Below are 27,038 nucleotides of genomic sequence, written 5' to 3' on the forward strand. Positions count from 1 at the left end.
CAGGATGTGGTGATGGCATCTGGCCTGGATGCCTTTAAAAGGGGATTGGACAAGTTTCTGGAGGAAAAATCCATTACTGGTTCCAAGCCATGATGCGTATATGCAACCTCCTGATTTTAGAAATGGGTTATGTCAGAATGCCAGATGCAAGGGAGGGCACCAGGATGAGGTCTCTTGTTATCTGGTGTGCTCCCTGGGGCATTTGGTGGGCCACTGTGAGATACAGAAAGCCGAACTAGATGGGCCTATGGCCTGATCCAGTGGGGCTGTTCTTATATTCTTATCTATACATCGTGCTGTCTGCAGAAGTCACACAGTATTCTGAGAGACCCCTTCCACCCTGCTCATAAGTTCTTTGAACTTTTGCCTTCGGATAGACGATACAGAACTATGAGAGCAGCACCACACGACTCCTGAACAGTTTTTATCCCACAGCCATAATTATGTTGAATAAGGCCATATAGTTGTTACGATGCTCCTGGGCATTATGGTCTGTTACAAAAACAGTATAACAGTATTATGATGCATGTCATATAGAATGTGTGTAGGGTGTGATTGTTGGAATTATAGTATATATTTATGCCTGTTTCTCAAAGGTGCATAAATTTGGTTGTGCTGCAGCACAATGACAATAAAGATACTACTACTAGAGGCGCCTTTCAAGGAGAGGGCATGGATGTGATTGGATGGACGCGTGGAGGGGGCGCAAAAGAAGCAAAAGCCTACAGCACCCGGTATTCCCAGGCGGTCTCCCATCCAAGTACTAACCAGGCCTGACCCTGCTTAGCTTCCGAGATCAGACGAGATCAGGCGCATTCAGGGTAGTATGGCCGTAGACACTGCAGGGTGCTGCCGCTTCTGCCTTGAAGCAGGCCGTGGGGCCAGGGGGTGTGTGCAAGGCGTTGTGGCCACGGTGGGAAGCCACAGGAGGGCCCGCAGTCGGGGTGTTTGTCAGCAGAGGGGTTTGGGTGCAGGAGAAGGCGCTGAGCTGCAGGATGCCATCCAGGAGGAGGGTGCAGGTAGCAGCATTTTGCAGGGAGCGGTGGGAGGGGCAGGGACAGCGCAGCGGCGTGTGCGTCAGCTAGCAGTGGAAGCGGGTGCCTGGGTGGGAAAGGTGCTGGTGTGTGTGTGTGTGTGCGCGGGGCAAGGCAGGCGGGGTGGGCTGGGAGCCCTGCTTCAAGGCAGAAGTGGCACGGCCACATCAAGGCCATTCAGCGTCTACGGCCATACTACCCTGAACGCACCCGATCTCGTCTGATCTCGGAAGCTAAGCAGGGTCAGGCCTGGTTAGTACTTGGATGGGAGACCGCCTGGGAATACCGGGTGCTGTAGGCTTTTGCTTCTTTGGGGCCCTCCCTCCCACGCCTCCACCTTCTCCCTCCAGGGCGCGTCAGTCCCTTTTCACTCTTCTTCTTTCTTTTCCCTCTTCCCGTTCTCTCCTCAGGAGTCTGTCCGCTCAGGGATACCCTCAGCAAGAAAACTGGGGACCGCTCGGGGCGGTGCTAGCCTTAGGTCATCTCCACTGCCGCCCAGGCGCAGATCTCCCGGGGTGCGGTGCTGACCGTCCAGGGGCACCGTTGGAGGGACCGCCTCGCTTTTTCCAAGCCATCCAAAACAAGGCAAACGACTGTCTTGGTTCCCTGGCAGAGAAATCGCACAACGGTGCTATGCAAGAGAATTAATGATTAATTGTTTGCTTTTAATGGTCTTTCTTGTACCTATCATTGTTTTTCTTTTCTTTGGTTGTGGTCATTGTAAGCCGCCTTCCTAAAGTGCCCTTAGCGGGGTGGAGGGAAGGGGTGTTAATTCTATAAATAAATGAATAAGAGATCCTTTGGGATCCGACCATCGCCCGTTCTCACGACATGACCAAGCCAACGCAGGCAAAGCATCCTCAAGCATCAGCAAGACACACCTCAAGCATCAGCAAGACAGCAGCAGCACTTTGGCAACCTCAGAGGCTCTCTCCCACCCTGATTCCATGAAACCGGTCTCCGGGAGGGAGGGAGGGAGGGAGGGAGGGAGGAAGAGCAAAAGGTCTTTCATGACCGCATCCACATCTGCTGGGGCTCTGCAGCCAATGCTTTGCACAAGCGTGGGGACGCCACAGAAAAGGCCCTGTGCCTGTTTGGTCCCGTCCGGTGGAAGCCCTGCGGTCGATGAAGCAGGGAGTGAAGCCAAAATCTGACAGTAGAAAATATGTGTCTGATGGGAAAAGGTAAAACAGTATGTGTGAAGCTAGTAAAGCCAATGTATTTGTATGGTGAAAGTTTGTAAGGGGGTATTTGGCTGGAAAGGAGTTAATTTCTCCTTCCCCCCCCCCCCCGCATGACTGTTACTGACCATTCTCTAAATATAGCAGGCAGCCTGAGATCTCATTGGCTGCAGAGGTGGAAGTTCCAAGAGCGCGTCACATAAAACGGCAGAGTGAGCGGTGAGAAAGGCCTTTTCTTTCTGCTGGTTGACAGCAAAGGGTGTTAGTCAACCAGGCTGGTGCTCAGGGAGGCCGACCAGGGCACTAGCCTGTTGTGGGTTAGTCCCACCAGATCCACTCCCTTCCTCCCCTCAGACCCTTGGTAACCTTAGGCCTCCAGGACTATCTTTCTTGGGCTCTTGAAGCCACTAACCTCCCTCTCTTGGTGTTATTCGTGGTTCCTGTTTTGCTTCCCTTGTGTGGTTCTTCCTCCTAAAGTCCTGGTTTTCTTTGGAGAGGTTGTATGAGTGTCTTTGGATCGCCCTGCCAAGCCGGGTCATCCATGAAAGGGGTGGAGGACACAAAGTCCTTGGTTGGGCCTCTGGGAGATGTGAAGGGCTGGAAAAAAACCAGAAAATTTTGGAAAAAACCAGTTTTTTTCCTGAAGACTTTTTTGTCTTTTTCTGAAAAATTGAATAAAAAAGAAAAAAAAAAGATTATGGAATGTTTTATTTTAACATGATGAATAAAATATTTTAGAAGCGATTCAAATATTTTCCAAATCATTTCTAAAAAATCTGTATGGTATCAGATGATTCTAATTTCTGTGCACTGAGGACATGCAAGTCCTAGGTTACAAACTGAACTCTCCAATGCAAGAACAAGGTGCATTTCTTCCTTTAGGAGGTGCTGCCATTGTCACAAGAAAAGAAAAAGGTTTCAGTTTTGTTTTTGCATGTGGGTGGGTGTGTTTGGTTCTGTTCTGTCCTCTTCACAAGGCCTCAAAGCATTGGAAGAAAATACAGAGTAACAAAAAGGACCTGAAAGTAAATACTTAATTTTAAAAGGTAGAAGTTTACATTTATCTGATTCCAGAAAACTGAATCATTGAGTTACACTAGTTTATCTTTATAACCTTTGTGTAAATAATGATTTAATTACTACTAATCTGGTTCTTTACTTCTGCTACCCACAACCACAGATTAGTGTCTTCTTGCAAACTAGCCATTAAATTATTTTTCTTTCCTACTCCCCCCAGGAAAATTGTGAGAGCAACATCTAGCATATGGAGGCATTTTCACATTACAAGTTCTTCTGAGAAGAAAAATATGATTTGCAAATGTTGTCAGATGAAATACGCATTTCCAAATGCTACCAGGATGACAAAACACCTTCTTGTATGCAACAAGTGTCCTGTAGATATTTAAAAAATCCTTTATGGATCTAAGTGAAGAGGACCAAAATGATGAAAATGCATAGTTTTTCTCAACGTTCTCATTCAAGAAGTCCTCTTTCTACTCCACCTGTAACATCAGGAGCAACACAAATTGTTGTCCCATCAGCAGCATTTTCAAGTAAACAGATACTGAAGACAGCTGCATCCAAAAATTATTCAATAACTTCATTTGTAGACAAGATGACACCTGAAGATCACGAAAGAATTGATCAAGCTTTTGCAAGAGCAATGTATTCTTCTGGAACACCATTTTCAATAACTGGCAGGAAGTTTTGAAATTACTAAAACCATTTACCCAGCAGACATTCTCTGAGCAAGCCTCTTTTGGAGTCGGAATATGAACGTGTCATGGAATCAGTGCAAGGAAAAATTAATGAAGCACTGTGTCTTGCATTACTTACAGATGGATAGACAAATGTGAGAGGAGAAGGAATTATAAATTTGGCTATAACAACACCTCAACCAGTTTTTGACAAAAGCATCGAAACAGGAGAGAACAGACATACTGCAGAGTATATCAGCTGTGAAACATGTGAAGTCCTACAGAAAATTGGGAGTGGTAAAATATTTGCTTTGCTGACTGACAATGCCAGCAATATGAAAGCAGCATGGGAGATCATAATGGCTCTGTATCCACATATTACTGCAATAGGATGTGCATCTCATGGCCTCAACTTGCTTCTTAATGGTATGATGAAACTGGACACCCTTCCAATGATCTATAGTCGAGCAAAAGAAGTTCTAAAACATGTAAAAGGTACTTATATTGTAGCTGCAGTTTTTAAGAAGAAGCAAGTAGAAAAAAAATGCAAAGAATAAAATAGTGACACTGAAGCTCCTAGTAAAACTTGGTGGGCTGGAGTGGTGATCTTCTTTGAAAGTTTACTAAAAAAAAACAAAGAAGCTCCTCAAGAAACAGTAATAGTTGAAGATCTTAAAGTGCCCAGGAGTATAAGAAACACTGTTCTTGATCAGGATGTCTTCTGGGTTCAGCTGCAAAATTCCCTGAAGATTCTAAAGCCAATTGCTGCAGCAATCACTGCATCTGAATCAGATAGTGCACTTTTGTCAGAAATTCCTTATTTACTGACCAAGATAAAACAGCTGTTTTTGAAAATCTCAGTGTATCTCCACTTACAACTATAGAAGAAAGTAAAGTGAAAGATTTGATTTTTAAAAAGGGAAGAATTTTGTTGCCATCCAATTCATGCTGCTGCAAATCTGCTGGATCCAAGGTTCAAAGGCGGAAATAGAAGTGTTGACAGCCCTGTTACTGCATTTGACTGGATTACAAAACAAGCATCACATTTAGGACTTGAGGTTGGGAAGGTACTTTCAAATGTTGCAGAATATAGAACATCTTCAGGGATTTGGTCCAGGAATGCTATCTGGGATTCTGCCAAACATATTCCTCCTGCAACATGGCGGCAAGGTCTTTGCACAACACAGCCTCTGACTCCTCTTGCTTCTCACCTTCTTCAGATTCCTCCATCTTCTGCAGCATGTGAAAGAATCTGGTCTATGTTTGGATACGCTCACACTAAATCAAGAAATAACCTGACATGTGAAAGGGTAGAGAAGTTTATTTCAATCCGGGCAAACCTTCAGTTTTCAGAATTCCATAACTGTGAAAATGACAGACACAACAGAATAGCTGCAGAAGCAGAGACTGAAACCGATGCTGATAATTACCCTGCTCAGATAATTACAGCTCAGAAAATGATTCTGCTTAAATTTCATGCCCATTCATTGACACTTAGTCCCACTCCCTTCTATACACTTCCCCCCTCTTCAATTCTTTTTATGAGAATGGGTTTTTTATTTTTATTTAATACTGTGGAGAGGAAATATGACTCATTGTTACTGCTAGATTTTTAAAAATTGTTTTGTGGAGGTTTCCTTATCTGTACCACATAAACTAGTAAACAGTTCAGGAGATTGTTTCCATTTGTTACAATTACAAATAAATATTGTTAAAAAAGCAAATTTTATTTGTAATAATTGTTTGGATGCACTATATTTTTAATATGCTAGTTGTGATCATTTTATGCCAAGTCAAATTGTCCATAGTCATATTTTATGTTCCTAAAGTAACAGAATGATTTTCAATCTGGAAAAGGAAAAAAGTGCTAAAGTAGCGTTTTTTTCCATTTTTATCCCACAGCCATAATGACGTTGACTAAGGCTCCTGGGCATTATGGTCTGTTATACTGTTTTTATATTATGATGCGTGTCGTATAGAATGTGTGTAGGGTGTGATTGTTGGAATTATAGTATTATGCCTGTATCTCAAAGGTGCATAAATTTTGTTGTGCTGTAGCACAATGACAATAAAGTTGCTACTACTACTAGGGGCGCCTTTCAAGGAGAGGGCATGGATGTGATTGGATGGACGCGTGGGGGGGGGCGCAAAAGAAGCAAAAGCCTACAGCACCCGGTATTCCCAGGCGGTCTCCCATCCAAGTACTAACCAGGCCTGACCCTGCTTAGCTTCCGAGATCAGACAAGATCGGGCACATTCAGGGTAGTATGGCCGTAGACACTGCAGGGCGCTGCCGCTTCTGCCTTGAAGCAGGCCGTGGGGCCAGGGGGGGTGTGCGAGGCGTTGTGGCCACAGTGGGAAGCCACAGGAGGGCCCGCAGTCGGGGTGTTTGTCAGCAGAGGGGTTTGGGCGCAGGAAAAGGCGCTGAGCTGCGGGACGCCGTCCAGGAGGAGGGTGCGGGCAGCAGCGTTTTGCAGGGAGCGGTGGGAGGGGCAGGGAGAGCGCAGCGGCGTGTGCGTCAGCTAGCAGTGGAAGCGGGTGCCTGGGTGGGAAAAGTGCTGGTGTGTGTGTGTGTGTGTGCGCGCGGAGCAAGGCAGGCGGGGTGGGCTGGGAGCCCTGCTTCAAGGCAGAAGTGGCACGGCCACATCAAGGCCGTTCAGCGTCTACGGCCATACTACCCTGAACGCGCCCGATCTCGTCTGATCTTGGAAGCTAAGCAGGGTCAGGCCTGGTTAGTACTTGGATGGGAGACCGCCTGGGAATACCGGGTGCTGTAGGCTTTTGCTTCTTGGGGGCCCTCCCTCCCACGCCTCCGCCTTCTCCCTCCAGGGCGCGTCAGTCCCTTTTCACTCTTCTTCTTTCTTTTCCCTCTTCCCGTTCTCTCCTCAGGAGTCCGTCTGCTCAGGGATACCCTCAGCAAGAAAACTGCGGACCGCTCGGGGCGGTGCTAGCCTCAGGCCACCTCCGCTGCCGCCCAGGCGCAGATCTCCCGGGGTGCGGTGCTGACCGTCCAGGGGCACCGTTGGAGGGACCCGCCTCGCTTTTTCCAAGCCATCCAAAACAAGGCAAACGACTGTCTTGGTTCCCTGGCAGAGAAATAGCACAACGGTGCTATGCAAGAGAATTAATGATTACTTGCTTGCTTTTAATGGTCTTTCTTGTACCTATCATTGTTTTTCTTGTCTTTGGTTGTGGTCTTTGTAAGCCGCCTTCCTAAAGTGCCCCTGGGGGGTGGAGAGGAGGGGTGTTAATTCTATAAATAAAGAAATAAATAAGTTTGATGTTCACATCGATAGCCGCTTTGGGCCCCATCTGGGGAGCAAAGATAGGACAGAATTAAGACAGACAGACAAACAAACAAACAAATAAGGCTGCATCATCTTCTGTACTGCAGAACCATCATCAAAGATGGTTGTAGAACTTGGATGGGAGACCGCCTGGGAATGCCAGGTGCTATAGGCTTTTGTTTCTTTGGGGCCCGCCCTCCCACTCTGCGGCCAAGGAAGGAAGGAACAAGAAAAGGTCTTTCATTACCGCATCCACATCTGCTGGGGCTCTGCGGCCAAGGCCTTGCACAAGTGTGGGAACGCCACAGAAAAGGCCCTGTGCCTGTTGTCTGGTTCCATTCGGTGGAAGCCCTGCGGTCGATGAAGCAGGGAGTGAAGCCAAAATCTGGCAGCAGAAAATATGTATCTGATGGGAAAAGGTAAAACAGTATGTATGAAGCTAGTAAAGCCAATGTATTTGTATGGTGAAAGTTTGTAAGGGGGGTGCTTAGCTAAAGGAGTGAATTTCTCCTTCCTCTCCCCCCGCCCCGCATGACTGTTACTGACCGTTCTCTAAATACAGCAGGCAGCCTGAGATCTCATTGGCTGCAGAGGTGGAAGTTCCAAGAGCGCGTCACATAAAACGGCAGAGTGAGCGGTGAGAAAGGCCTTTTCTTTCTGCTGGCTGACAGCAAAGGGTGTTAGTCAACTGGGCTGGTGCTCAGGGAGGCCAACCAGGGCGCTAGTCTGTTTTGGGTTAGTCCCACCAGATCCACTCCCTTCCTCCCCTCAGACCCTTGTTAACCTGAGGCCACCAGGACCATCTTTCTTGGGCTCTTGAGGCCGCTAGCCTCCCTCTCTTGGTGTTATCCTTGGTTCTTGTTTTGCTTCCCTTGTGTGGTTCTTCCTCCTAAAGTCCTGGTTTTCTTTGGAGAGGGTGTGGTGCTTCCTCCTAAAGTCCTGGTTTTCTTTGGAGAGGGTGTATGAGTGTCTTTGGATCACCCTGCCAAGCCGGGTCATCCATGAAAGGGGTGGAGGACACAAAGTCCTTGGTTGGGCCTCTGGGACAAGAGATGTGAAGGGCTGGAAAAAAACCAGAAAAATGTGGGAAAAACAGTTTTTTTTTCCCTGAAGACTTCTTTGTTTTTTTTCTTTCTGAAAAATTGAATAAAAAAGAAAAAAAATTGATTATGGAATGTTTTATTTTAACATGATGAATAAAATATTTTAGAAGCGATTCAAATATTTTCCAAATCATTTCTAAAAAATCTGTATGGTATCAGATGATTCTAATTTCTGTGCACTGAGGACAAGAAAGTCCTAGGTTACAAACTGAACTCTCCAATGCAAGAACAAGATGCTTTGTTTACTAAAAAACAAAGCTCTTCAAGAAACAGTAACAGTTGAAGATCTTAAAGTACGCAGGAGTGTGAGAAACACTGTTCTTGATCAGGATGTCTTCTGAGTTCAGCTGCAAAATTCTCTGAACTCAGAAAAATCTGAACAGCTGTAAAAATCTGTGCAAGGAAAAATTAATGAAGCACTGTGTCTTGCACTGCTTACAGATGGACAAATGTGAGAGGAGAAGGAATTATAAATTTGGTTATGACAACACCTCAACCAGTTTTTGATAAAAGCATTGAAACAGGAGAGAACAGACATACTGCAGAGTATATCAACTGTGAAACATGTGAAGTCCTACAGAAAATTGGGAGTGGTAAAATATTTGCTTTGCTGACTGGCAATGCCAGCAATATGAAAGCAGCATGGAAGATCATAATGGATCGGTATCCACATATTACTGCAATAGGATGTGCATCTCATGGCCTCAACTTGCTTCTTAATGATATGATGAAACTGGACACCCTTCCAATGATCTATAGACCAGCAAAAGAAGTTCTAAAACATGTAAAAGGTACTTATATAGTAGCTGCAGTTTTCAAGAAGAAGCAAGTAGAAAAAATTGCAAAGAATAAAATAGTGATACTGAAGCTCTGTAGTAAAACTTGGTGGGCTGGAGTGGTGATCTTCTTTGAAAGTTTACTAAAAAACAAAGAAGCTCTTCAAGAAACAGTAATAGTTGAAGATCTTAAAAGTACCCAGGAGTGTGAGAAACACTGTTCTTGATCAGGATGTCTTCTGAGTTCAGCTGCAAAATTCCCTGAAGGTTCTAAAGCCAATTGCTGCAGCAATCACTGCATCTGAATCGGATAGTGCACTTTTGTCAGAAATTCCTTATTTACTGACCAAGATAAAACAGCTGTTTTTGAAAATCTCAGTGTATCTCCACTTACAACTATAGAAGAAAGTAAAGTGAAAGATTTGATTTTTAAAAAGGGAAGAATTTTGTTGCCATCCAATTCATGCTGCTGCAAATCTGCTGGATCCAAGATTCAAAGGCGGAAATAGAAGTGTTGACAGCCCTGTTACTGCATTTGACTGGATTACAAAACAAGCATCACATTTAGGACTTGAAGGTACTTTCAAATGTTGCAGAATATAGAACATCTTCAAGGATTTGGTCCAGGAATGCAATCTGGGATTCTGCCAAACATATTCCTCCTGCAACATGGCGGCAAGGTCTTTGCACAACACAGCCTCTGACTCCGCTTGCTTCTCGCCTTCTTCAGATTCCTCCATCTTCTGCAGCATGTGAAAGAATCTGGTCTATGTCTGGAAACACTCACACTAAATCAAGAAATAACCTGACATGTGAAAGGGTAGAGAAGCTTGTTTCAATCCGGGCAAACCTTCAGTTTTCAGAAGCCCATAACTGTGAAAATGACAGACACAACAGAGTAGCTGCAGAAGCAGAGACTGAAACCGATGCTGATAATTACCCTGCTCAGATAATTACAGCTCAGAAAATGATTCTGCTTAAATTTCATGCCCATTCATTGACACTTAGTCCCACTCCCTTCTATACACTTCCCCCCTCTTCAATTCTTTTTATGAGAATGGGTGTTTTATTTTTATTTAATACTGTGGAGAGGAAATATGACTCATTGTTACTTCTGGATTTTTAAAAATTGTTTTGTGGAGGTTTCCTTGTCTGTACCACATAAAGTAGTAAACTGTTCAGGAGATTGTTTCCATTTGTTACAATTACAAATAAATATTATTAAAAAGCAAATTCTGTTTGTAATCATTGTTTGGATGCACTATATTTTTAATATGCTAAATGTGATCATTTTACGCCAAGTCAAATTGTCCATAGTCATATTTTATGTTCCTAAAGTAACAGAATGATTTTCAATCTGGAAAAGGAAAAAAGTGCTAATGTAGCGTTTTTTCCAATTTTTATCCCACAGCAATAATTACGTTGACTAAGGCTCCTGGGCATGATGGTCTGTTATACTGCTTTTATATTATGATGCATCCAACAGATGGGAACATTTCAAGAATACCGTTTACAACACCGCCTTGTCCATATTCGGCAAGAAGACCAACAAGGCGGCAGACTGGTTTGAAGCCCACTCTTAGGAGTTGACACCAGTCATTGAGGAAAAGAGGAGAGCTCAAGCAGCATACAAGGCCTGTCCCAGTGAGCGCAACCTGCAGGTCCTCCGAACTGCTCGCAGCAAAGTCCAACAGACTGCCAGGAGATGTGCTAACGACTACTGGCTCCAGCTCTGTTCCGAGATACAGATAGCAGCTGACACGGGCAACATCAAGGGGATGTATGATGGTATCAAGCAGGCCCTAGGTCCAACACAGAAGAAAATTGCCCCTCTGAAGTCTGCCACAGGCGAGGTCATCCAGGATCGGGCGCAGCAGATGGAACGCTGGGTGCAGCACTACTCTGAGCTATATTCCAGAGAAAATGTAGTCACCGAAGAAGCACTGAACAACATTGAGTGCCTGCCTGTGCTGGAAGAGCTTGACAGTGAACCAACCCTAGAAGAACTTCACGTGGCCCTGGACTCCCTTGCCTTTGGCAAGGCACCTGGAAAAGACAGCATCCCTGCTGAAGTCCTAAAATGCTGCAAAGAGATCATCGTCACTGAGCTGCATGAAATCCTCTGTCTCTGCTGGAGAGAAGGTGGAGTACCTCAAGACATGAGGGATGCAAACATCATCACGCTGTACAAGAACAAAGGTGACAGGGGTGACTGCAACAACTACCGCGGCATCTCTCTCCTTAGCGTTGTAGGAAAGCTGTTTGCCCGAGTTGTACTAAAGAGGCTCCAGGTACTTGCAGAGAGCGTCTATCCAGAATCGCAGTGTGGATTCCGAGCCAACAGGTCCACCACTGATATGGTATTCTCCCTTAGACAACTGCAGGAGAAATGCAGGGAACAACGACAGCCACTCTTTATAGCCTTCATAGATCTCACAAAGGCTTTCGACCTGGTCAGCAGAGACGGCCTCTTCAAGATTCTCCCCAAGATTGGATGTCCACCCAGGCTTCTCAGCATCATCAGATCTTTCCACAAGGACATGAAGGGCACTGTTGTCTTCGATGGCTCCACATCAGACCCTTTTGACATCCGAAGCGGAGTGAAGCAGGGCTGTGTTCTTGCACCAACCTTGTTTGGGATTTTCTTCGCTGTCCTGCTGAAGCAGGCCTTTGGAACTGCAACAGAAGGCATCTATCTCCGGACCAGATCAGACGGAAAGCTCTTCAACCTCTCCAGACTGAGAGCAAAATCCAAAGTCCAGCTGAAATGTCTGCGTGACTTCCTCTTTGCCGACGATGCAGCTGTCACTACCCACTCTGCCAAAGATCTCCAGCAGCTCATGGATCGTTTTAGCAAGGCCTGCCAAGATTTTGGACTGACAATCAGCCTGAAGAAAACACAGGTCATGGTTCAGGATGTGGACTCACCTCCCTGCATTACAATCTCTGAGCATGAACTGGAGGTTGTCCATGACTTTGTGTACCTTGGCTCAACGATCTCCGACACTCATTCTCTCGATACCGAGCTAAACAAGCGCATCGGTAAAGCAGCTACCACGTTTTCCAGACTCACAAAGAGAGTCTGGTCCAACAAGAAGCTGACGGAACATACCAAGATCCAGGTCTACAGAGCTTGCGTCCTGAGTACACTTCTGTACTGCAGCGAGTCATGGACTCTTCACTCACAACAGGAGAGGAAACTGAGCGCTTTCCACATGCGCTGCCTCCGACGCATCCTCGGCATCACCTGGCAGGACAAAGTTCCAAACAACACAGTCCTGGAACGTGCTGGAATCCCTAGCATGTATTCACTGCTGAAACAGAGACGCCTGCGTTGGCTTGGTCATGTCGTGTGAATGGATGATGGCCGGATCCCAAAGGATCTCCTCTATGGAGAACTCGTGCAAGGAAAGCGCCCTACAGGCAGACCACAGCTGCGATACAAGGACATCTGCAAGAGGGATCTGAAGGCCTTAGGGATGGACCTCAACAAGTGGGAAAACCTGGCCTCTGAGCGGCCCGCTTGGAGGCAGGCTGTGCAGCATGGCCTTTCCCAGTTTGAAGAGACACTTTGCCAACAGTCTGAGGCTAAGAGGCAAAGAAGGAAGGCCCATAGTCAGGGAGACAGACCAGGGACAGACTGCACTTGCTCCCGGTGTGGAAGGGATTGTCACTCCCGGATTGGCCTTTTCAGCCACACTAGACGCTGTGCCAGAACCACCATTCAGAGCGCGATACCATAGTCTTTCGAGACTGAAGGTTGCCAATACAATACAAATATTATGATGCATGTCGTATAGAATGTGTGTAGGGTGTGATTGTTGGAATTGTAGTATATATTTATGCCTGTATCTCAAAGGTGCATAAATTTGGTTGTGCTGCAGCACAATGACAATAAAGATACTACTACTAGAGGCGCCTTTCAAGGAGAGGGCATGGATGTGATTGGATGGACGCGTGGGGGGGGCGCAAAAGAAGCAAAAGCCTACAGCACCCGGTATTCCCAGGCGGTCTCCCATCCAAGTACTAACCAGGCCTGACCCTGCTTAGCTTCCGAGATCAGACGAGATCGGGCGCATTCAGGGTAGTATGGCCGTAGACACTGCATGGCGCTGCCGCTTCTGCCTTGAAGCAGGCCGTGGGGCCAGGGGGGGTGTGCGAGGCGTTGTGGCCACGGTGGGAAGCCACAGGAGGGCCCGCAGTCGGGGTGTTTGTCAGCAGAGGGTTTTGGGCGCAGGAGAAGGCGCTGAGCTGCGGGACGCCGTCCAGGAGGAGGGTGCGGGTAGCAGCGTTTTGCAGGGAGCGGTGGGAGGGGCAGGGAGAGCGCAGCGGCGTGTGCGTCAGCTAGCAGTGGAAGCGGGTGCCTGGGTGGGAAAGGTGCTGGTGTGTGTGTGTGTGTGCGCGCGCGGGGCAAGGCAGGCGGGGTGGGCTGGGAGCCCTGCTTCAAGGCAGAAGTGGCACGGCCACATCAAGGCCGTTCAGCGTCTACGGCCATACTACCCTGAACGCGCCCGATCTCGTCTGATCTCGGAAGCTAAGCAGGGTCAGGCCTGGTTAGTACTTGGATGGGAGACCGCCTGGGAATACCGGGTGCTGTAGGCTTTTTGCTTCTTGGGGGCCCTCCCTCCCACGCCTCCGCCTTCTCCCTCTCCCTCCAGGGCGCGTCAGTCCCTTTTCACTCTTCTTCTTTCTTTTCCCTCTTCCTGTTCTCTCCTCAGGAGTCCCTCCGCTCAGGGATACCCTCAGCAAGAAAACCCGGGGACTGGTTTTGTCTTTATTGTTTGTATCATTGTTTTACTATTCTTTGATTGTTGTCATTGTTGGCCACCTTCCTTATTTGCCCTTAGCAGGGTGGGGAGGAGAGGTCTTAATTCTATTAATAAATAAATTTGCAAAGGAGGGCACCAGGTTGCAGGTCTCTTGTTGTCTTGTGTGCTCCCTGAGGCCCCTGGTGGGCCACGGACATGCAGGAGCCTGGACTAGATGGGCCTTTGGCCTGATCCACCATGGCTCTTCCCATGCAATTAACCTGTCAGCATGTTATTAGCCTGTGGAACCCCTTGCCACAGGATGTGGTGATGGCATCTGGCCTGGATGCCTTTATGAGGGATTGGTCAGATTGATGGAGGAAATGTCCATCAGGGGTCATGACAGGTATGTGCAAGCTCCTGGTTTTAGAGGTAGGTTACCTCAGAGTGCCAGATGCAAGGGAGAGCATCAGGATGCAGTTCTTTTGTTGTCCTGTGTGCTCCCTGAAGCAGCTGGTGGGAATCTGGACTACATGGGTCTTTGGCCTGATCCAGCAGCAGGGCTCTTCTTGTGTTCTTACTCTTATTGCACTGAGTGTGTGTGTGTGTGTGTGTATGCTCAATAAGTGCTACCTTTTCCAGCATGGAGATGGTGTGAAAAGTCACCTGTCAAGTTTCTGCCCGTCATGTAGTACCCCTGCCTAAAAAAGAAAACAGTAAGGACAACCCTTCCCAATACTTGCAACCAGGCAGTCTGTACATGGAAGAGAGAATGAATGTTAGCGGAGTCTGGTGGATAGCTGACTTGAATCCCTTGGAATGGAAGTAAATGGTGGCATCATGATACTTAGCATTTAAATAGCTAAGAAGGTCACTTCTATTATCCTGAAGGACGCACCTACCTTACAGGGTTGTTGCATTATCCCTTAGTGGCAGGGGGAGTGGAGACACAGACTTGCCAAAGGCCAGCAAGTTCATAGCAGGAGCAAGATTCATACCAGAAAAGCCCTGATTCACAGTTCAGTTGCTTCATCACCATACCAGCAACATAGACATGTAAATTCCTATATAAATAAGTGTAATTATGAGGGTCGCCCAGAAAGTAATGCACCACATTTTCTTTCTTCAACAATTATTTATTGAACACAATGAAACTTACACATAAGAAAGAATGTTTCTTCTACACTCCCTATGAAATATTACACTCGTAAATGAAATATGCTGATGCTTGTAGTTTTAGATAGCTTAAGAACATATACTTTCAGTCAGAAATAATGAAAAATGGCTGTTAAAATGGCTGATCTGCTACCCAGTTAAAAAACATCAGAGTTTATTGATCTTACAAAGTTTACTCAAGGTTTACTCAGCTGTTTTGCATACATTTGCACATGAATAAAAATGCAAGTGAAGAGAAGAAAAGACCTATTTGTTTCAAGATGATGCATGCACACTAAAGAAAGTATCATCATTCCTATGTGAGATTGGGGAGAAAGTTTCTCCCCCCTGCCACCCATCATTAGAAGTGGCCTGGTTAATTGGGGCACCTTTTTAGTTAAAGGAAAAGGGATTTTAACCAACTAGTTGAGAGCAGTTCCCTGAACACAATGGGACTGAATTGCTTGTAAACATGCATAGTACTGCATCATGTATTTTGCAACCCTATTTAACAAAGACAGGTAAGTTACAAAAAGTTTTAAATGACACCTTTGACAGGATGACCAGTATTGCACAGGAAGTTTTCTGTTTACCTAAAGAACTTTGTGTAACTTGGAAACTGACTTAAGAATTAGAAGCATATCTCTGATTTTAATTCAGAAATCTACTGTGAGAAGAGTAGAAAACACTGGGCTAAGGTTAGTTGCTATAAATGTTACAGTTAATACATAACATGTATTATATTTTATTATGTTTATGTATTAAACGTTAACAGCCCAATCCTACCCCCCCCCCCCCCCCGCTGATACAACTATGCCAAAAAGGAGCATGCTGGATGGGAGGGGGCAGATTGGGAGGCTTCAGAGGGGAAAGGAGATTTAAATCCCCTTGTCCCTCCGTAAGCCTCCTGTTCTGCAGTGGGTCTCCTCAGACCTGTGCCAGCTCTGTAGCTGGCACAAGTCCAAGGAGAGAAAGGGTGTGGGGAGGCTGTTTACAGAGGGGATAGGATCCGGTGTACACAGCGCTCCCAATATGGGCTACCAACAGAGCACTCTGCATGCTGTCAGCAGCAGAATGAAGCTGTTAGGCAAATTAATACTAAATATGAGACAAAAACATTCTCTTGTGTACTGTTTGATTTAAAATAAATAGTACAGTAGTATGATTTTGGTATACGTGTACAGTATTAGTTTAGGCCACTAGATGGTGATATTGGGCTGCATGGGGTCACGTATTTGCCTTTTCAGTATGTGTAGAGAGAAGACTCTTAAGAAGTTTTAAAAATGAAATAATTGCATTTAAAGCTTTAGAAGTGGAAATAATTTTTATTCATCTTTTTAAATGTACTTTTCTGTACTAAAATGTTGTATTGAACATGTCTGGTTTTAAATGTGCAACATTTTGAGTTCCACTTAATTGCAAGGCCTGTGACTCTTGCTCGCACATAAAACATTGAACACATGTTTAATGTTTATTATCTGCACTGCATTGTGTTTGTGGTAAGGAAGCCTCCGACACTGATTGAGTGTACTTCTATGATAGCATGGAATGCTGATGTACACTTCCAAGAGCTCTAGAAACAAAATTGTCAGAATGTTTTGCGGTTCATTTTGTGTGGGGGAAGAGGAAGTTGTCAATCTGACGAAGATTGAAATCTCACACGGACCAGGCAAACATTAGCTTTGCAGAACAGGTGGAGGACTGGAAGGCGATCTTGGGAGGGAGGCAAGGGTCCCAAGAGACCTGGTGACTGAAAGGAGGATGCAGAGTTGGCAACAGTAAAGTGTAGGTGAAGATGGAAAGAGCAGGGAGGAGATGGGCACTCAAGACAAGAACAGGTTAATAAGAAAGGGGGAAGAAGGGATGGATTTCACATGTTTATGTGAACCAACCAATTGATTCTGGTAGTACTACACATGCAAATTTTTAGCAGAAGTTCCTCTGACCCTTGAGTTTTAGGGAAGAAGGATATTTAGTCCGATGCAGACTAATTTGCTTTCTAATTTGCAGACTTAATTGCTTTCTGGAGCAGAAATTGGTTTGTTGATTTCAGCATAAAACAAATTAACCTGATTTGTCACCATTGCCAGTTCTTCCATGGCAATGTTTTTAAGGGTGTCAGTTGAGCAATATGCAATCTCAAAGATGCATGCCAGGATCCCTTGTGATGTCTCAGGTGATGCTGTGACATACATTCAAGAATTTATCCCAGCATCCTTTGAGACAGCAGAAGAGACATGACACTAATCTGGGAGTGTGGAGAGGTCAGTTGCCAAGAATGGTTAGGTCTTTGAGAACCTGCCTGGACTTGATTAATTAGACTTGATGCTTCCATGGTATGTGACTGCATTTGGGGAAATGTTACAGACCTGTACTTTTAACAAGCTACTATGTATATTATTTTAACAATGATAGTCAAAGGGACTTACTCCTGGGTAAGTGTGTCTAGGACTGAAGTCTAGGATTGTTAAAAAATTGATTGATTTTAGAAATGGGCTATGCCTGATGCAAGGGAGGACACCAGGATGCAGGTCTCTTGTTATCTGGTGTGCTCCCTGGGGCATTTGGTGGGCCACTGTGAGATACAGGAAGCTGGACTAGGTGGGCCTTTGGCCTGTTTCAGTGGGGCTTTTCTTATGTTCTTATGTGTCTCTGTTTTGCTTTCCATAGGGCTCAGTCCATTTTCCTTCTCGACGATGATGACTTCCTTCCATTTCCTTTAAAGAAGGGAGACTTCCTTCTCGAGAGATTTTTGGGGCCTGCATTCATCCGATCGGGACAATTCTGGTGGCGATCCACAGTTCCTGATCCTTCTGATCTGATGCTGGAAGTACTGGAATGCTCAGAAAATGGCGCACAAAGCTAGAAGAAATTAAGGGCCCAATCCTATCCAATTTTCCAATGCTGGTACAGCCATGCGAATGGGGCATGCACAGCATTCTGTGGTGGGGAGGCAGTCACAGAGGCCTCCTCAAGATATGGGAACATTTCTTCCCTTACCTCAGGGCTACATTACAGCTGTACCAGTGCTGGAAAGCTGGACAGGATTGGGCCCTAAGGGTGTGCCCTAGAGCAGTGGTTCCCAAACTTTTAGGCACCGGGACCCACTTTTTAAAATGACACTCTGTCAGGACCCACCTACCCTATAAGGCGAGAATTTTCTGCCAATAAATCAAGCTTTGATAAATCTCCTCACCTTATCTGTGAGGTCATGCCCACTCCACCCTCCTGTGTGCTGCAAAGAGGACCAGGAGGGGGACAGCGAGGGTGGCAGGCTGAAGGTCAGCGGAAGCATGGGGGGATCAGGGTGGCTGTCAAAGAGACAGTCCAGGCAGAGATCTTGCCGGCCCCCAGCTGCGCTTCCCTTGCCCTCCACCCTCCTCATGGCCAGCCAACTGCCTCTTCTCCCACCCTCCGCCTGCCTCTCCTGAAGACCCTTCTGCCTCCGCTGCAGTGCAAACCTGCTTGAAACCACTCCTCCTGGGACTGAATTCCAAGGAGGAGGACTCCTTGGTGCTCATGGAGGAGGGGGTTTACTCAGTGAGGTCTCTGTCTGACATCTCTGGCTTCCTCTTGCATGCCTGTATCCCAGCTAGTGCTGAGGGGCGAGGCGGCTTGGTGCCCTATCTGCCCAGCTGCTGGGTACCCACTGGAAAGCAGATGGTGGTGGACTGGGAAATCTGCTGGAAAAGTGCTCACACTTTAATGCACCCGGAGTTGGAAAGGATTGGAGTGCAAATGGAGGGGGGAGCTCATCATGTTGGCAACCTTCAGTCTCGAAAGACTCTGGAATCGTGCTCTGAATGGTGGTTCTGGAACAGCGTCTAGTGTGGCTGAAAAGGCAGATTCGGGAGTGACAATCCCTTCCACACCGGGAGCAAGTGCAGTCTGTCCCTGGTCTGTCTCCCTGGCTGTGGGCCTTCCTTCTTTGCCTCAGACTGTTGGCCAAGTGTCTCTTCAAACTGGGAAAGGCCATGCTGCACAGCCTGCCTCCAAGCGGGCCGCTCAGAGGCCAGGGTTTCCCACCTGTTGAGGTCCACTCCTAAGGCCTTCAGATCCCTCTTGCAGATGTCCTTGTATCGCAGCTGTGGTCTACCTGTAGGGCACTTTCCTTGCACGAGTTCTCCATAGAGGAGATCCTTTGGGATATGGCCATCATCCATTCTCACGACATGACCGAGCCAACGTAGGCGTCTCTGTTTCAGCAGTGCATACATGCTAGGGATTCCAGCACGTTCCAGGACTGTGTTGTTTGGAACTTTGTCCTGCCAGGTGATGCCGAGGATGCGTCGGAGGCAGCGCATGTGGAAAGCGCTCGGTTTCCTCTCCTGTTGTGAGTGAAGAGTCCATGACTCGCTGCAGTACAGAAGTGTACTCAGGACACAAGCTCTGTAGACCTGGAACTTGGTATGTTCCGTCAGCTTCTTGTTGGACCAGACTCTCTTTGTGAGTCTGGAAAACGTGGTAGCTGCTTTACCGATGCGCTTGTTTAGCTTGGTATCGAGAGAAAGAGTGTCGGAGATCGTTGAGCCAAGGTACACAAAGTCATGGACAACCTCCAGTTCATGTGCAGAGATTGTAATGCAGGGAGGTGAGTCCACATCCTGAACCATGACCTGTGTTTTCTTCAGGCTGATTGTCAGTTCAAAATCTTGGCAGGCCTTGCTAAAACGATCCATGAGCTGCTGGAGATCTTTGGCAGAGTGGGTAGTGACAGCTGCATCGTCGGCAAAGAGGCAGTCATGCAGACATTTCAGCTGGACTTTGGACTTTGCTCTCAGTCTGGAGAGGTTGAAGAGCTTTCCGTCTGATCTCAGGGAGCTCAGGACAGAGACTTTCCCCCTCACCCTGCATGAACTATAAGCGAGGGAGGGGGAGAGGGAGGGGGTGAGCAAGAGAGCTCTGGTTGGCTTCATTCTCTCCTTTACTAGTTCCCACCTCTCTGGTAGGAAGCATCATACCCCCTCTCTGATTTCTCTCTCTCTCTCTCCCTGTGCGCATCACCTCTTTTTTCTACCCAAAGGATGCTGTAATTGGCGCCAGTCCTGGAAACAGGTATACACATGCCTTCCCCAAGGGCTGTGGTGCATCCACATTGTGTCTTCAATGCATCAGCCCAGTCTGGCAAGCAAGTTTAATCCTCCTGAGCTGGCCAATCAGCCATAGTGTAGCTAGAGTGGCGTGGCAGGGGCACCTGTACTGAGTGCAAAATGGATATCTTATGTCATACAAGATATTAGCAGTCATTTCAAGAGCATTTAATCGTGTCACATTTTCATGGTGAGAATGGAATAATGACGCATATGTTCAAGTCAGTACATGGCAAGCCAGGTACTAGCATGCTCAGAGGCTCAGTGTGGGCAGCAGGCCAGGCTGAGGAGTATCATTCGTAGTTGTCCTGTTACAGTCAGCACATTCAGCCACTAAATGCTGCTGGAGGGAGAGGTGAGGAGACAGGAAGCACCAGGCATCAGCCTGCAATAGGCTTGCACAAGAGTTTCAAAGCAAAAACAGCCTGGTTATTATTATATGTAATAATAAATTATACGTAATACAGTTTTAAATTTAATAATAAATATAGTGTTTAGACACCAGGACGTAATCCTTGTTTCCATCTGAAACAAAGCCCAAGGCTACAATTCAGTCCACCATTACTTAAGAATAACACCCATGGAAAGCAATGGGTCTATTTCTGAGTAAATAGGGTTGCAACGATGTGTAGCTGTGCTTGCTCATTCCTTGTTGCTTGTCTCTCCACTGTGAATTGAATTGCACACTCCCAGTTATATGTTATATGTTATATGTAGAGCCTCTGGCTTAGTACACAAGGCACCTTAAAGATTTGGTTAATGGTTCTACTGGTATGTTGTTTACAGTGCACTTACTCTGATAGAAAGGTTGTGAAGATCAGAATTTAAAAAGTTAATAAAAATGTATCTTATGATCTTTTCTATATTTTTTAATAAATTAGAGACTGTACATTTCTTAGGTAACAATTAAGAACATAAGAAGAGCCTTGCTGGATCAGGCCAAAGCCCCATCTAGTCCAGGTTCCTGTATCTCACAGTGGCCCACCAAATGCTTCAGGGAGCACACAAGACAACAGACGCAACCTGCGTCCTGGTGCCCTCCCCTGCATCTGGCAATCAGAGGTAGCCTGCCTCATTTATGTAAATTTATGTAAATTTTAAATGTCAATTAATTCCCCCCCTCGGCTCCTGATGCAGTGTTAGAGAGATGTTGTGGTGCTCCTGCCAAAAAGTCTGGACACCCCATGCTAGTGTGTTTGAGACAATATCTTACTGATAATTAGTAGAAATTTTAGTTTTGAATATTGAGCTAAAGCAGTGGTAGTCAGACTGGGGCGTCGTCCCTGCAGCAGCCTTCCTGGGGTGCGGGGAGCCCAGTGCGAGCACCTGCAGGGCTCCCCAGCTGCTCTGAGGTGCAAGTAGAGCGATTGCTCTACTTTTATTTCACTTCACTTTCACTTTCTCTCATGGTGATCACTGCATCCCATGGCAAGGAGTTCCACAGACTCCACAGAGTAGAGCAGAATGCAGATGTATTGTGATTTTTTTTCAACTGCAATGCTGTACTTCCTGTTGATGCAGCCTAAATCACATTTGCCTTCCCTGCTGTCACGTCACAGTGCTGGCTTATGGCATCGCTCTACTTTCACTTTCACTCCAAAGCGGCTGGGGAGCCCTGCAGGTGCTCGCGCAGGGCTCCCCGCACCCCAGGAAGGCTGCTGCAGGGACTGGTGAGTACCTCCCAGTCCCTGCAGTCCCCCTGAGCGACGCAATCTTGGGGATCGTGTTGTTGCCTTCCCCCCGACCCTGCTGCCTCCCTCCCTCCCCCGTAAAGACTTAGTGGCTCTCACACTCTCTGGGAGAGTTTGAGAACCACTGAGCCAAGGGATTGTCTTTAATGAATGTGTCATTCTAAGAAAAGCAACAGATCCAGTGGGGTCAAAGCTCATGTCTTTTGGGTGATGACCTGACTGTTCCCTATAGCTTTAGGCAAACATGTGAACTGTTGCATTAATCTGTTGAAATCACTGGTGTACTGGAGGGGTGGGGGGGGGGGGCAAACACCCTGGGGTTTCATAGGAGCGGCACTGCCTTTCTCATCTCTGTTCAGAAGACTTCGGAGGGCTGGGAAGGGAGCGCACATCCCCTCCAGCCCTCCAAAAGCCTTAAGCATTTAAACCCCACTTCTGGTTTTCAAACAAAAACCAGAAGTGATGTTTTAGGCCTTCTGGAGTCCTCTGAAGGTTGGTGGACATGGCAGGGGGGGAGGGGAGGGGAGGGAGCAGCATTCTGTAGTCCTGGCCCCAGGTGGCACAGGGACTAGGATCACAAGTGCTTGAAATGTTACTGCCTCGCCATTGCCCAACCACTTACTAAGAGATTATTAAACAGGGATCTCAAGCACTGTGTTCCTGTCAGTCACACCCATTTCACACCTTCTTTATAAGTAGGTGAAACAGCCAATTAGTGGACATGAGTAGGTGGAGGGTAGAAAGAAACAGCACAGATACCTCTGCTTGTTCTCTTCTGCCAATCTGCAACATCATGTGTGGTCCAATATAGGTCCCAGGGTATGATCTGAGGATGTTTGATGCAATTGCTTTGCTGAAGCTAAGGTGAAACAAAGCAACAACACAGTCTGATCCTATTGCCAGGCAGCACTGGTAATGGCTGTCACAAACACACTGTAAGGCACACTGTGGCAGCCAGGAAAGGGACATAGGAACAGCCCCACTGGATCAGGCACTAGGCCCATCTAGTCCAGCTTCCTGTGTCTCACAGTGGCCCACCAAATGCCCCAGCGAGCACACCAGATAACCTGCATCCTGGTGCCCTCCCTTACATCTGGCATCAGGCATAGCCCATTTCTAAAGGTCCTTGACCTTTAGGAAACGTGCTGGCAGCAGGGCCTATGAGAGGAATTTTAGCAGGGGGTACAAAGTTTCTTCTGGGCCCCTTCCCAAAGGGGAAGGGGAGCAATGGGGGCAGGCAGAATGGGGGACAAAATAGGGCAGGGGAGGGTGCTGACAGCCACAATAGTCTTTGGAGCTCAGGTCTACTAGACTTCTTGATGCAGAGCCCAGGTCTACCCAACCATGTGACACTGGCAGCCAGATAAAGTAATATGGAAAAAACACTTCTAAGTCTCTCTACAATTTTTGAAATATAGAAAATCGATTGCAGAAAATTCGCATCATCGTATTTAGGCGCACACTAGAATGGCTCAAAATGAACTTCCACAGCAGCTGTAGTCCCACGGCTGGGTCCCTGAGCTTCTATACGCTCTTTCATGGTTATGGGATCCACAAGCCAAAGAGCTACTGTGGCAGGCCAGTTTCCTCCCAGATTAGACACTGTGTTAAGGAGGGTCATAGAAGCTTTCCTGGCCCTGGTGTGTATGGCTTGCAGCAGCAGTTAACACAGAATAAACATGGTTGTGCCCCAGCATTATGCACTGGCAGCGAGTTCAGGTGAGATAGGAACATGTCAAGTTGCAGGAGCTTTCTGGGCCCCCTCCTTTGGCTCCTGGGCCCCCTTTCTGACCCTGGGCCTGTTGAGGCATCGAGTTAATGCAGAACTTACTCCCACTGCCCACGGTCGATCAGCCTGGCACAGTTCCCCGGGAGTGTGCGTGTGTAGCAGATGCGGCTGCAAAGCTTGCGTTGGCAAGGAGGAACACACAGACAGTCAGCAGCTTCCTTCACCAAAGTTCTATTTACAGCATTTACAGGTACATAGCATTCAAACAAGCAGGCAACAAGTGTGGGTTCCAACACAGGGAACCAAAAGGCCATCCACTCTCACAAAGTGTGCAGCACACAACAGCGTGCTCCACCTCCAGCCATCCAATGACCAACCCCGTTTGACCTGTGGTGGCTGCTTTGTTTTCATTATGCTGCTGGCCAATGGGTGCCTGTGTGAGGGTAGGCTTGGGCTAATTAGCCCCACCCAATTCCAGCTGTGCCTGCAGTCACTCAGCAAGGCAATCACTTCGCACCTGCTGAGTGACTCAGCATAGGCTTTAGCTGCCTCTGTTAGAGCCTGACCTTGATAGGCCTTCTGTGGCAAAACCAAATCGGGGTCTTCCTCCAGGAACCTCCCTCAAGGAGATAGGTCACATTCCTTGACAGGGCCTGGGTACAAATTACCCCCTTTACCCCCTCTCCTAGACCCTGGCTGGCAGGGAGGCCACTGCCATTTGTTGGTCCTTGACCCTTTGTCCTCGTAGTTGTGATAGATACAGAGATCTGCCAAAATTTCTCTAATTCTTTATGCACATTGGCTTTCACCCAATCCTCTGGGCCTTTTACAACAGTCTATCTCCTGATACTCTCATAAAAGGCCCAGTGACAGTATGAACATCACACTGCTGCTGGGCCATTTGGAGCCACGCACCCAGTGTTGACAGCTCCATGTGCCCACTGCCACAGAGCCTAGACTGTGCCATCCCCAGTAAGTCAGCGGTGGGGGGATCAGGGGCAGATGATGGTTTGGGGGGAGGGATGGATGATTGCATCAGTGACATGGTTTGGATCCTGTCTCCTTTTTTTCCAGTCTGTCTTGCCCCTTTCCTCTCCTTAGACCACAATCCTAACCAACTTTTCAGCACTGACATAAGGGTAATGCAACTCCGAGGTAAGGGAACAAACATTGCCTTACCTTGAGGAGGCCTCCGTGACTGCCCCCCAACTGCAGGATGCAGCATGTGCCCCACTGGCATAGCTATGCCAGTGCTGGAAAGTTGATTAGGATTGCACCCATAGACTTACACCAGCTACATAGCTTGCATGGGTTGAGGAGACCCAAGGGTGGCCAGGAGGCCTGCTCAGAGATAAGTAAAAAATATTTTTACTTCCTTCTAGTTGGTCTTCTGGATGGTCCCCACCATAGCACGCAGTATGAGTGCCATTGGCACGGCTGCATGCTATAGCCTGGGCTGTTTGTGAAATTATTGATTACTTCTTAGACAACAGTGGCCTAGGATTGCTTGATGAGCCCAAGACTTTTGGGTGCCTGATGTTCCATGGCTAGGGATGTGTTTTGGGGGTGATATTTTTCCCAAAGTTTCTGGATTAAGCCATTTCTGCCCACCGTTGCATATACGCAACAGGTACCAAATGTGTATACCTGTGGGCCGGGCAAAAATGAGTTAAATAGCAAATCGTGGTGTTGCGTGTTTTTATTCCAAAGGTGCATTTTAATAAATTATAAATTATAATTGCTTTAAAAATATACAAGGTAGGTGATATAGGGTCAGCAGATGCAGCCACTGTTTTATTTCTAACCGAGAAAGTAATCTATTTTAATGTCTGGAAAATATCTTAAACACCAAAGTGTGGTGTTTTGTGTTTTTATGCGTTTTTAACAAAAAACAAAACAAAAAAGCACCCCTATCCATGGCAAATACTGCTGTCATGCAACCTGCCTGCAACTGCCTCTGGGCCCAGTTCTATCTACCTTTCCAGCTCGTTGTAGCCACAATGCAGCCCCGTCGTAAGGGAACACATGTTCCCATACCTTAGGAAGGCCCCGGTGACTGCCCCTCCACCACAGGATGCAGTGCACACACCACTGGCACAACTGCACCAGCACTGGAAAACTGGATAGGATTGGGCCCTCAGCTGCCACCCTCTCTTCTTTCTTACTCTCCTCCCGTGGTTGCTGCCGCCTGACTCAGTAGCAGCACTTGACAGTTCACCCTGCTATGCTTGCCACATTTGAATAGAAAGAGGACAAATTGGAAGAGAATGGCTGGAGAGTGGTGGCCGAAGGTATCTGCCAGGAGACAATCTAGCTCACTCCTCTGCTCTGTTTCATGAACATACAATAGCTTAATTGTTCAGAATATATATAACAGAAAATTGATCCTGCCCAGGGTTGGATTATACTGCCTTTCTTGAAAAATTCTTTTCCATTATTTGAGTAATATGTGTCAGATAATCATTCCAGTAGGTAAGCTGATGCTGTGATGAAGATGAATCATTATTAGCAGTAGTAATAACAGGAACAGTAATTGTGCCTGGAAGACCACATTCCAAGCCTCTTTGGAATATAGTGTCAGAAGATCTTCTGCCTACTTGTCTTTAATAAGTCAGGCATATAAAAGGGTGTAACTAGAAAAACGGAGAGCAGTGGCAACCTCTGTGAGGAGGGAAAGAGCTGTTTGAGAAAGGGCATTCTTCCACACACCCAGATTTGCTCGAAAGATAAAGAGACAGAGAAGGAGAAGGCAGGAGAATGGCTGTGATAGAGGCATTGTTCATCATTCTGCTGGGGAGTCTCTTGATTCTGCACTTTCTGAGACAGCTCTGGTCACGCAGACACTACCCTCCTGGGCCTCTCCCACTTTCTACTGCTGGGGGCTTGTGGCAGACTGGCATCCGGCTTTATCAGGAATCTCTCAATAAGGTACTTCTTTCCAAGTAATTAATTGACTGAGAAACAGGCTTGCAAAGAAAATTATGAATTATTGTTTTTCTCTGGTAACTGTGGATAAAAGTGATGTCAGGAAAGCATCCTGGCACAAATTTGAGCTGGAAAATAAGCATGTGGAATCTAGGAGACAAAACAAAAATACTTTTATCATAATTTTTTCAGAGCTGTCTGTGGTCATCTCTTGAGAAAAATTACTGACAGTGTTATATGATTATGATTATTAACAGTATTTACATACCGCTTTTCAACAAAAAGTGCCAATTCTATGCTTGGGATCATTAGGAAGGGTATTGAGAACAAAACGGCTAGTATTATAATGCCGTTGTACAAATCTATGGTAAGGCCACACCTGGAGTATTGTGTCCAGTTCTGGTCGCCGCATCTCAAAAAAGACATCGTGGAAATGGAAAAGGTGCAAAAGAGAGCGACCAAGATGATTATGGGGCTGGGGCATCTTCCTTATGAGGAAAGGCTACGGCGTTTGGGCCTCTTCAGCCTAGAAAAGAGACGCCTGAGGGGAGACATGATTGAGACATACAAAATTATGCAGGGGATGGACAGAGTGGATAGGGAGATGCTCTTTACACTCTCA

The 27,038-nt window shown here is 46.7% G+C and overlaps 6 non-coding genes across 6 annotated transcripts; 3 read left to right on the top strand and 3 right to left on the bottom strand.

The window, feature by feature from the left end:
* Nucleotides 1–719: 719 nt before the first annotated feature.
* On the bottom strand, nt 720–838 carry LOC136646907 (5S ribosomal RNA). The gene has a single exon (XR_010794220.1). It is a non-coding gene; the product is annotated as a 5S ribosomal RNA (ribosomal RNA).
* A 378-nt stretch (nt 839–1,216) lies between these two features.
* Nucleotides 1,217–1,335, top strand: LOC136646101 (5S ribosomal RNA). The gene has a single exon (XR_010794202.1). It is a non-coding gene; the product is annotated as a 5S ribosomal RNA (ribosomal RNA).
* A 4,737-nt stretch (nt 1,336–6,072) lies between these two features.
* Nucleotides 6,073–6,191, bottom strand: LOC136646980 (5S ribosomal RNA). The gene has a single exon (XR_010794227.1). It is a non-coding gene; the product is annotated as a 5S ribosomal RNA (ribosomal RNA).
* Nucleotides 6,192–6,573: 382 nt separating this feature from the next.
* On the top strand, nt 6,574–6,692 carry LOC136646956 (5S ribosomal RNA). The gene has a single exon (XR_010794225.1). It is a non-coding gene; the product is annotated as a 5S ribosomal RNA (ribosomal RNA).
* Nucleotides 6,693–13,060: 6,368 nt separating this feature from the next.
* On the bottom strand, nt 13,061–13,179 carry LOC136646515 (5S ribosomal RNA). Its single transcript, XR_010794206.1, has one exon. It is a non-coding gene; the product is annotated as a 5S ribosomal RNA (ribosomal RNA).
* A 382-nt stretch (nt 13,180–13,561) lies between these two features.
* LOC136646896 (5S ribosomal RNA) lies at nt 13,562–13,680 on the top strand. Its single transcript, XR_010794219.1, has one exon. It is a non-coding gene; the product is annotated as a 5S ribosomal RNA (ribosomal RNA).
* Nucleotides 13,681–27,038: the final 13,358 nt, after the last annotated feature.

The sequence above is a fragment of the Tiliqua scincoides genome, chromosome 3, assembly GCF_035046505.1.
Source record: "Tiliqua scincoides isolate rTilSci1 chromosome 3, rTilSci1.hap2, whole genome shotgun sequence".
Classification (NCBI taxonomy): Eukaryota; Metazoa; Chordata; class Lepidosauria; order Squamata; family Scincidae; genus Tiliqua; species Tiliqua scincoides.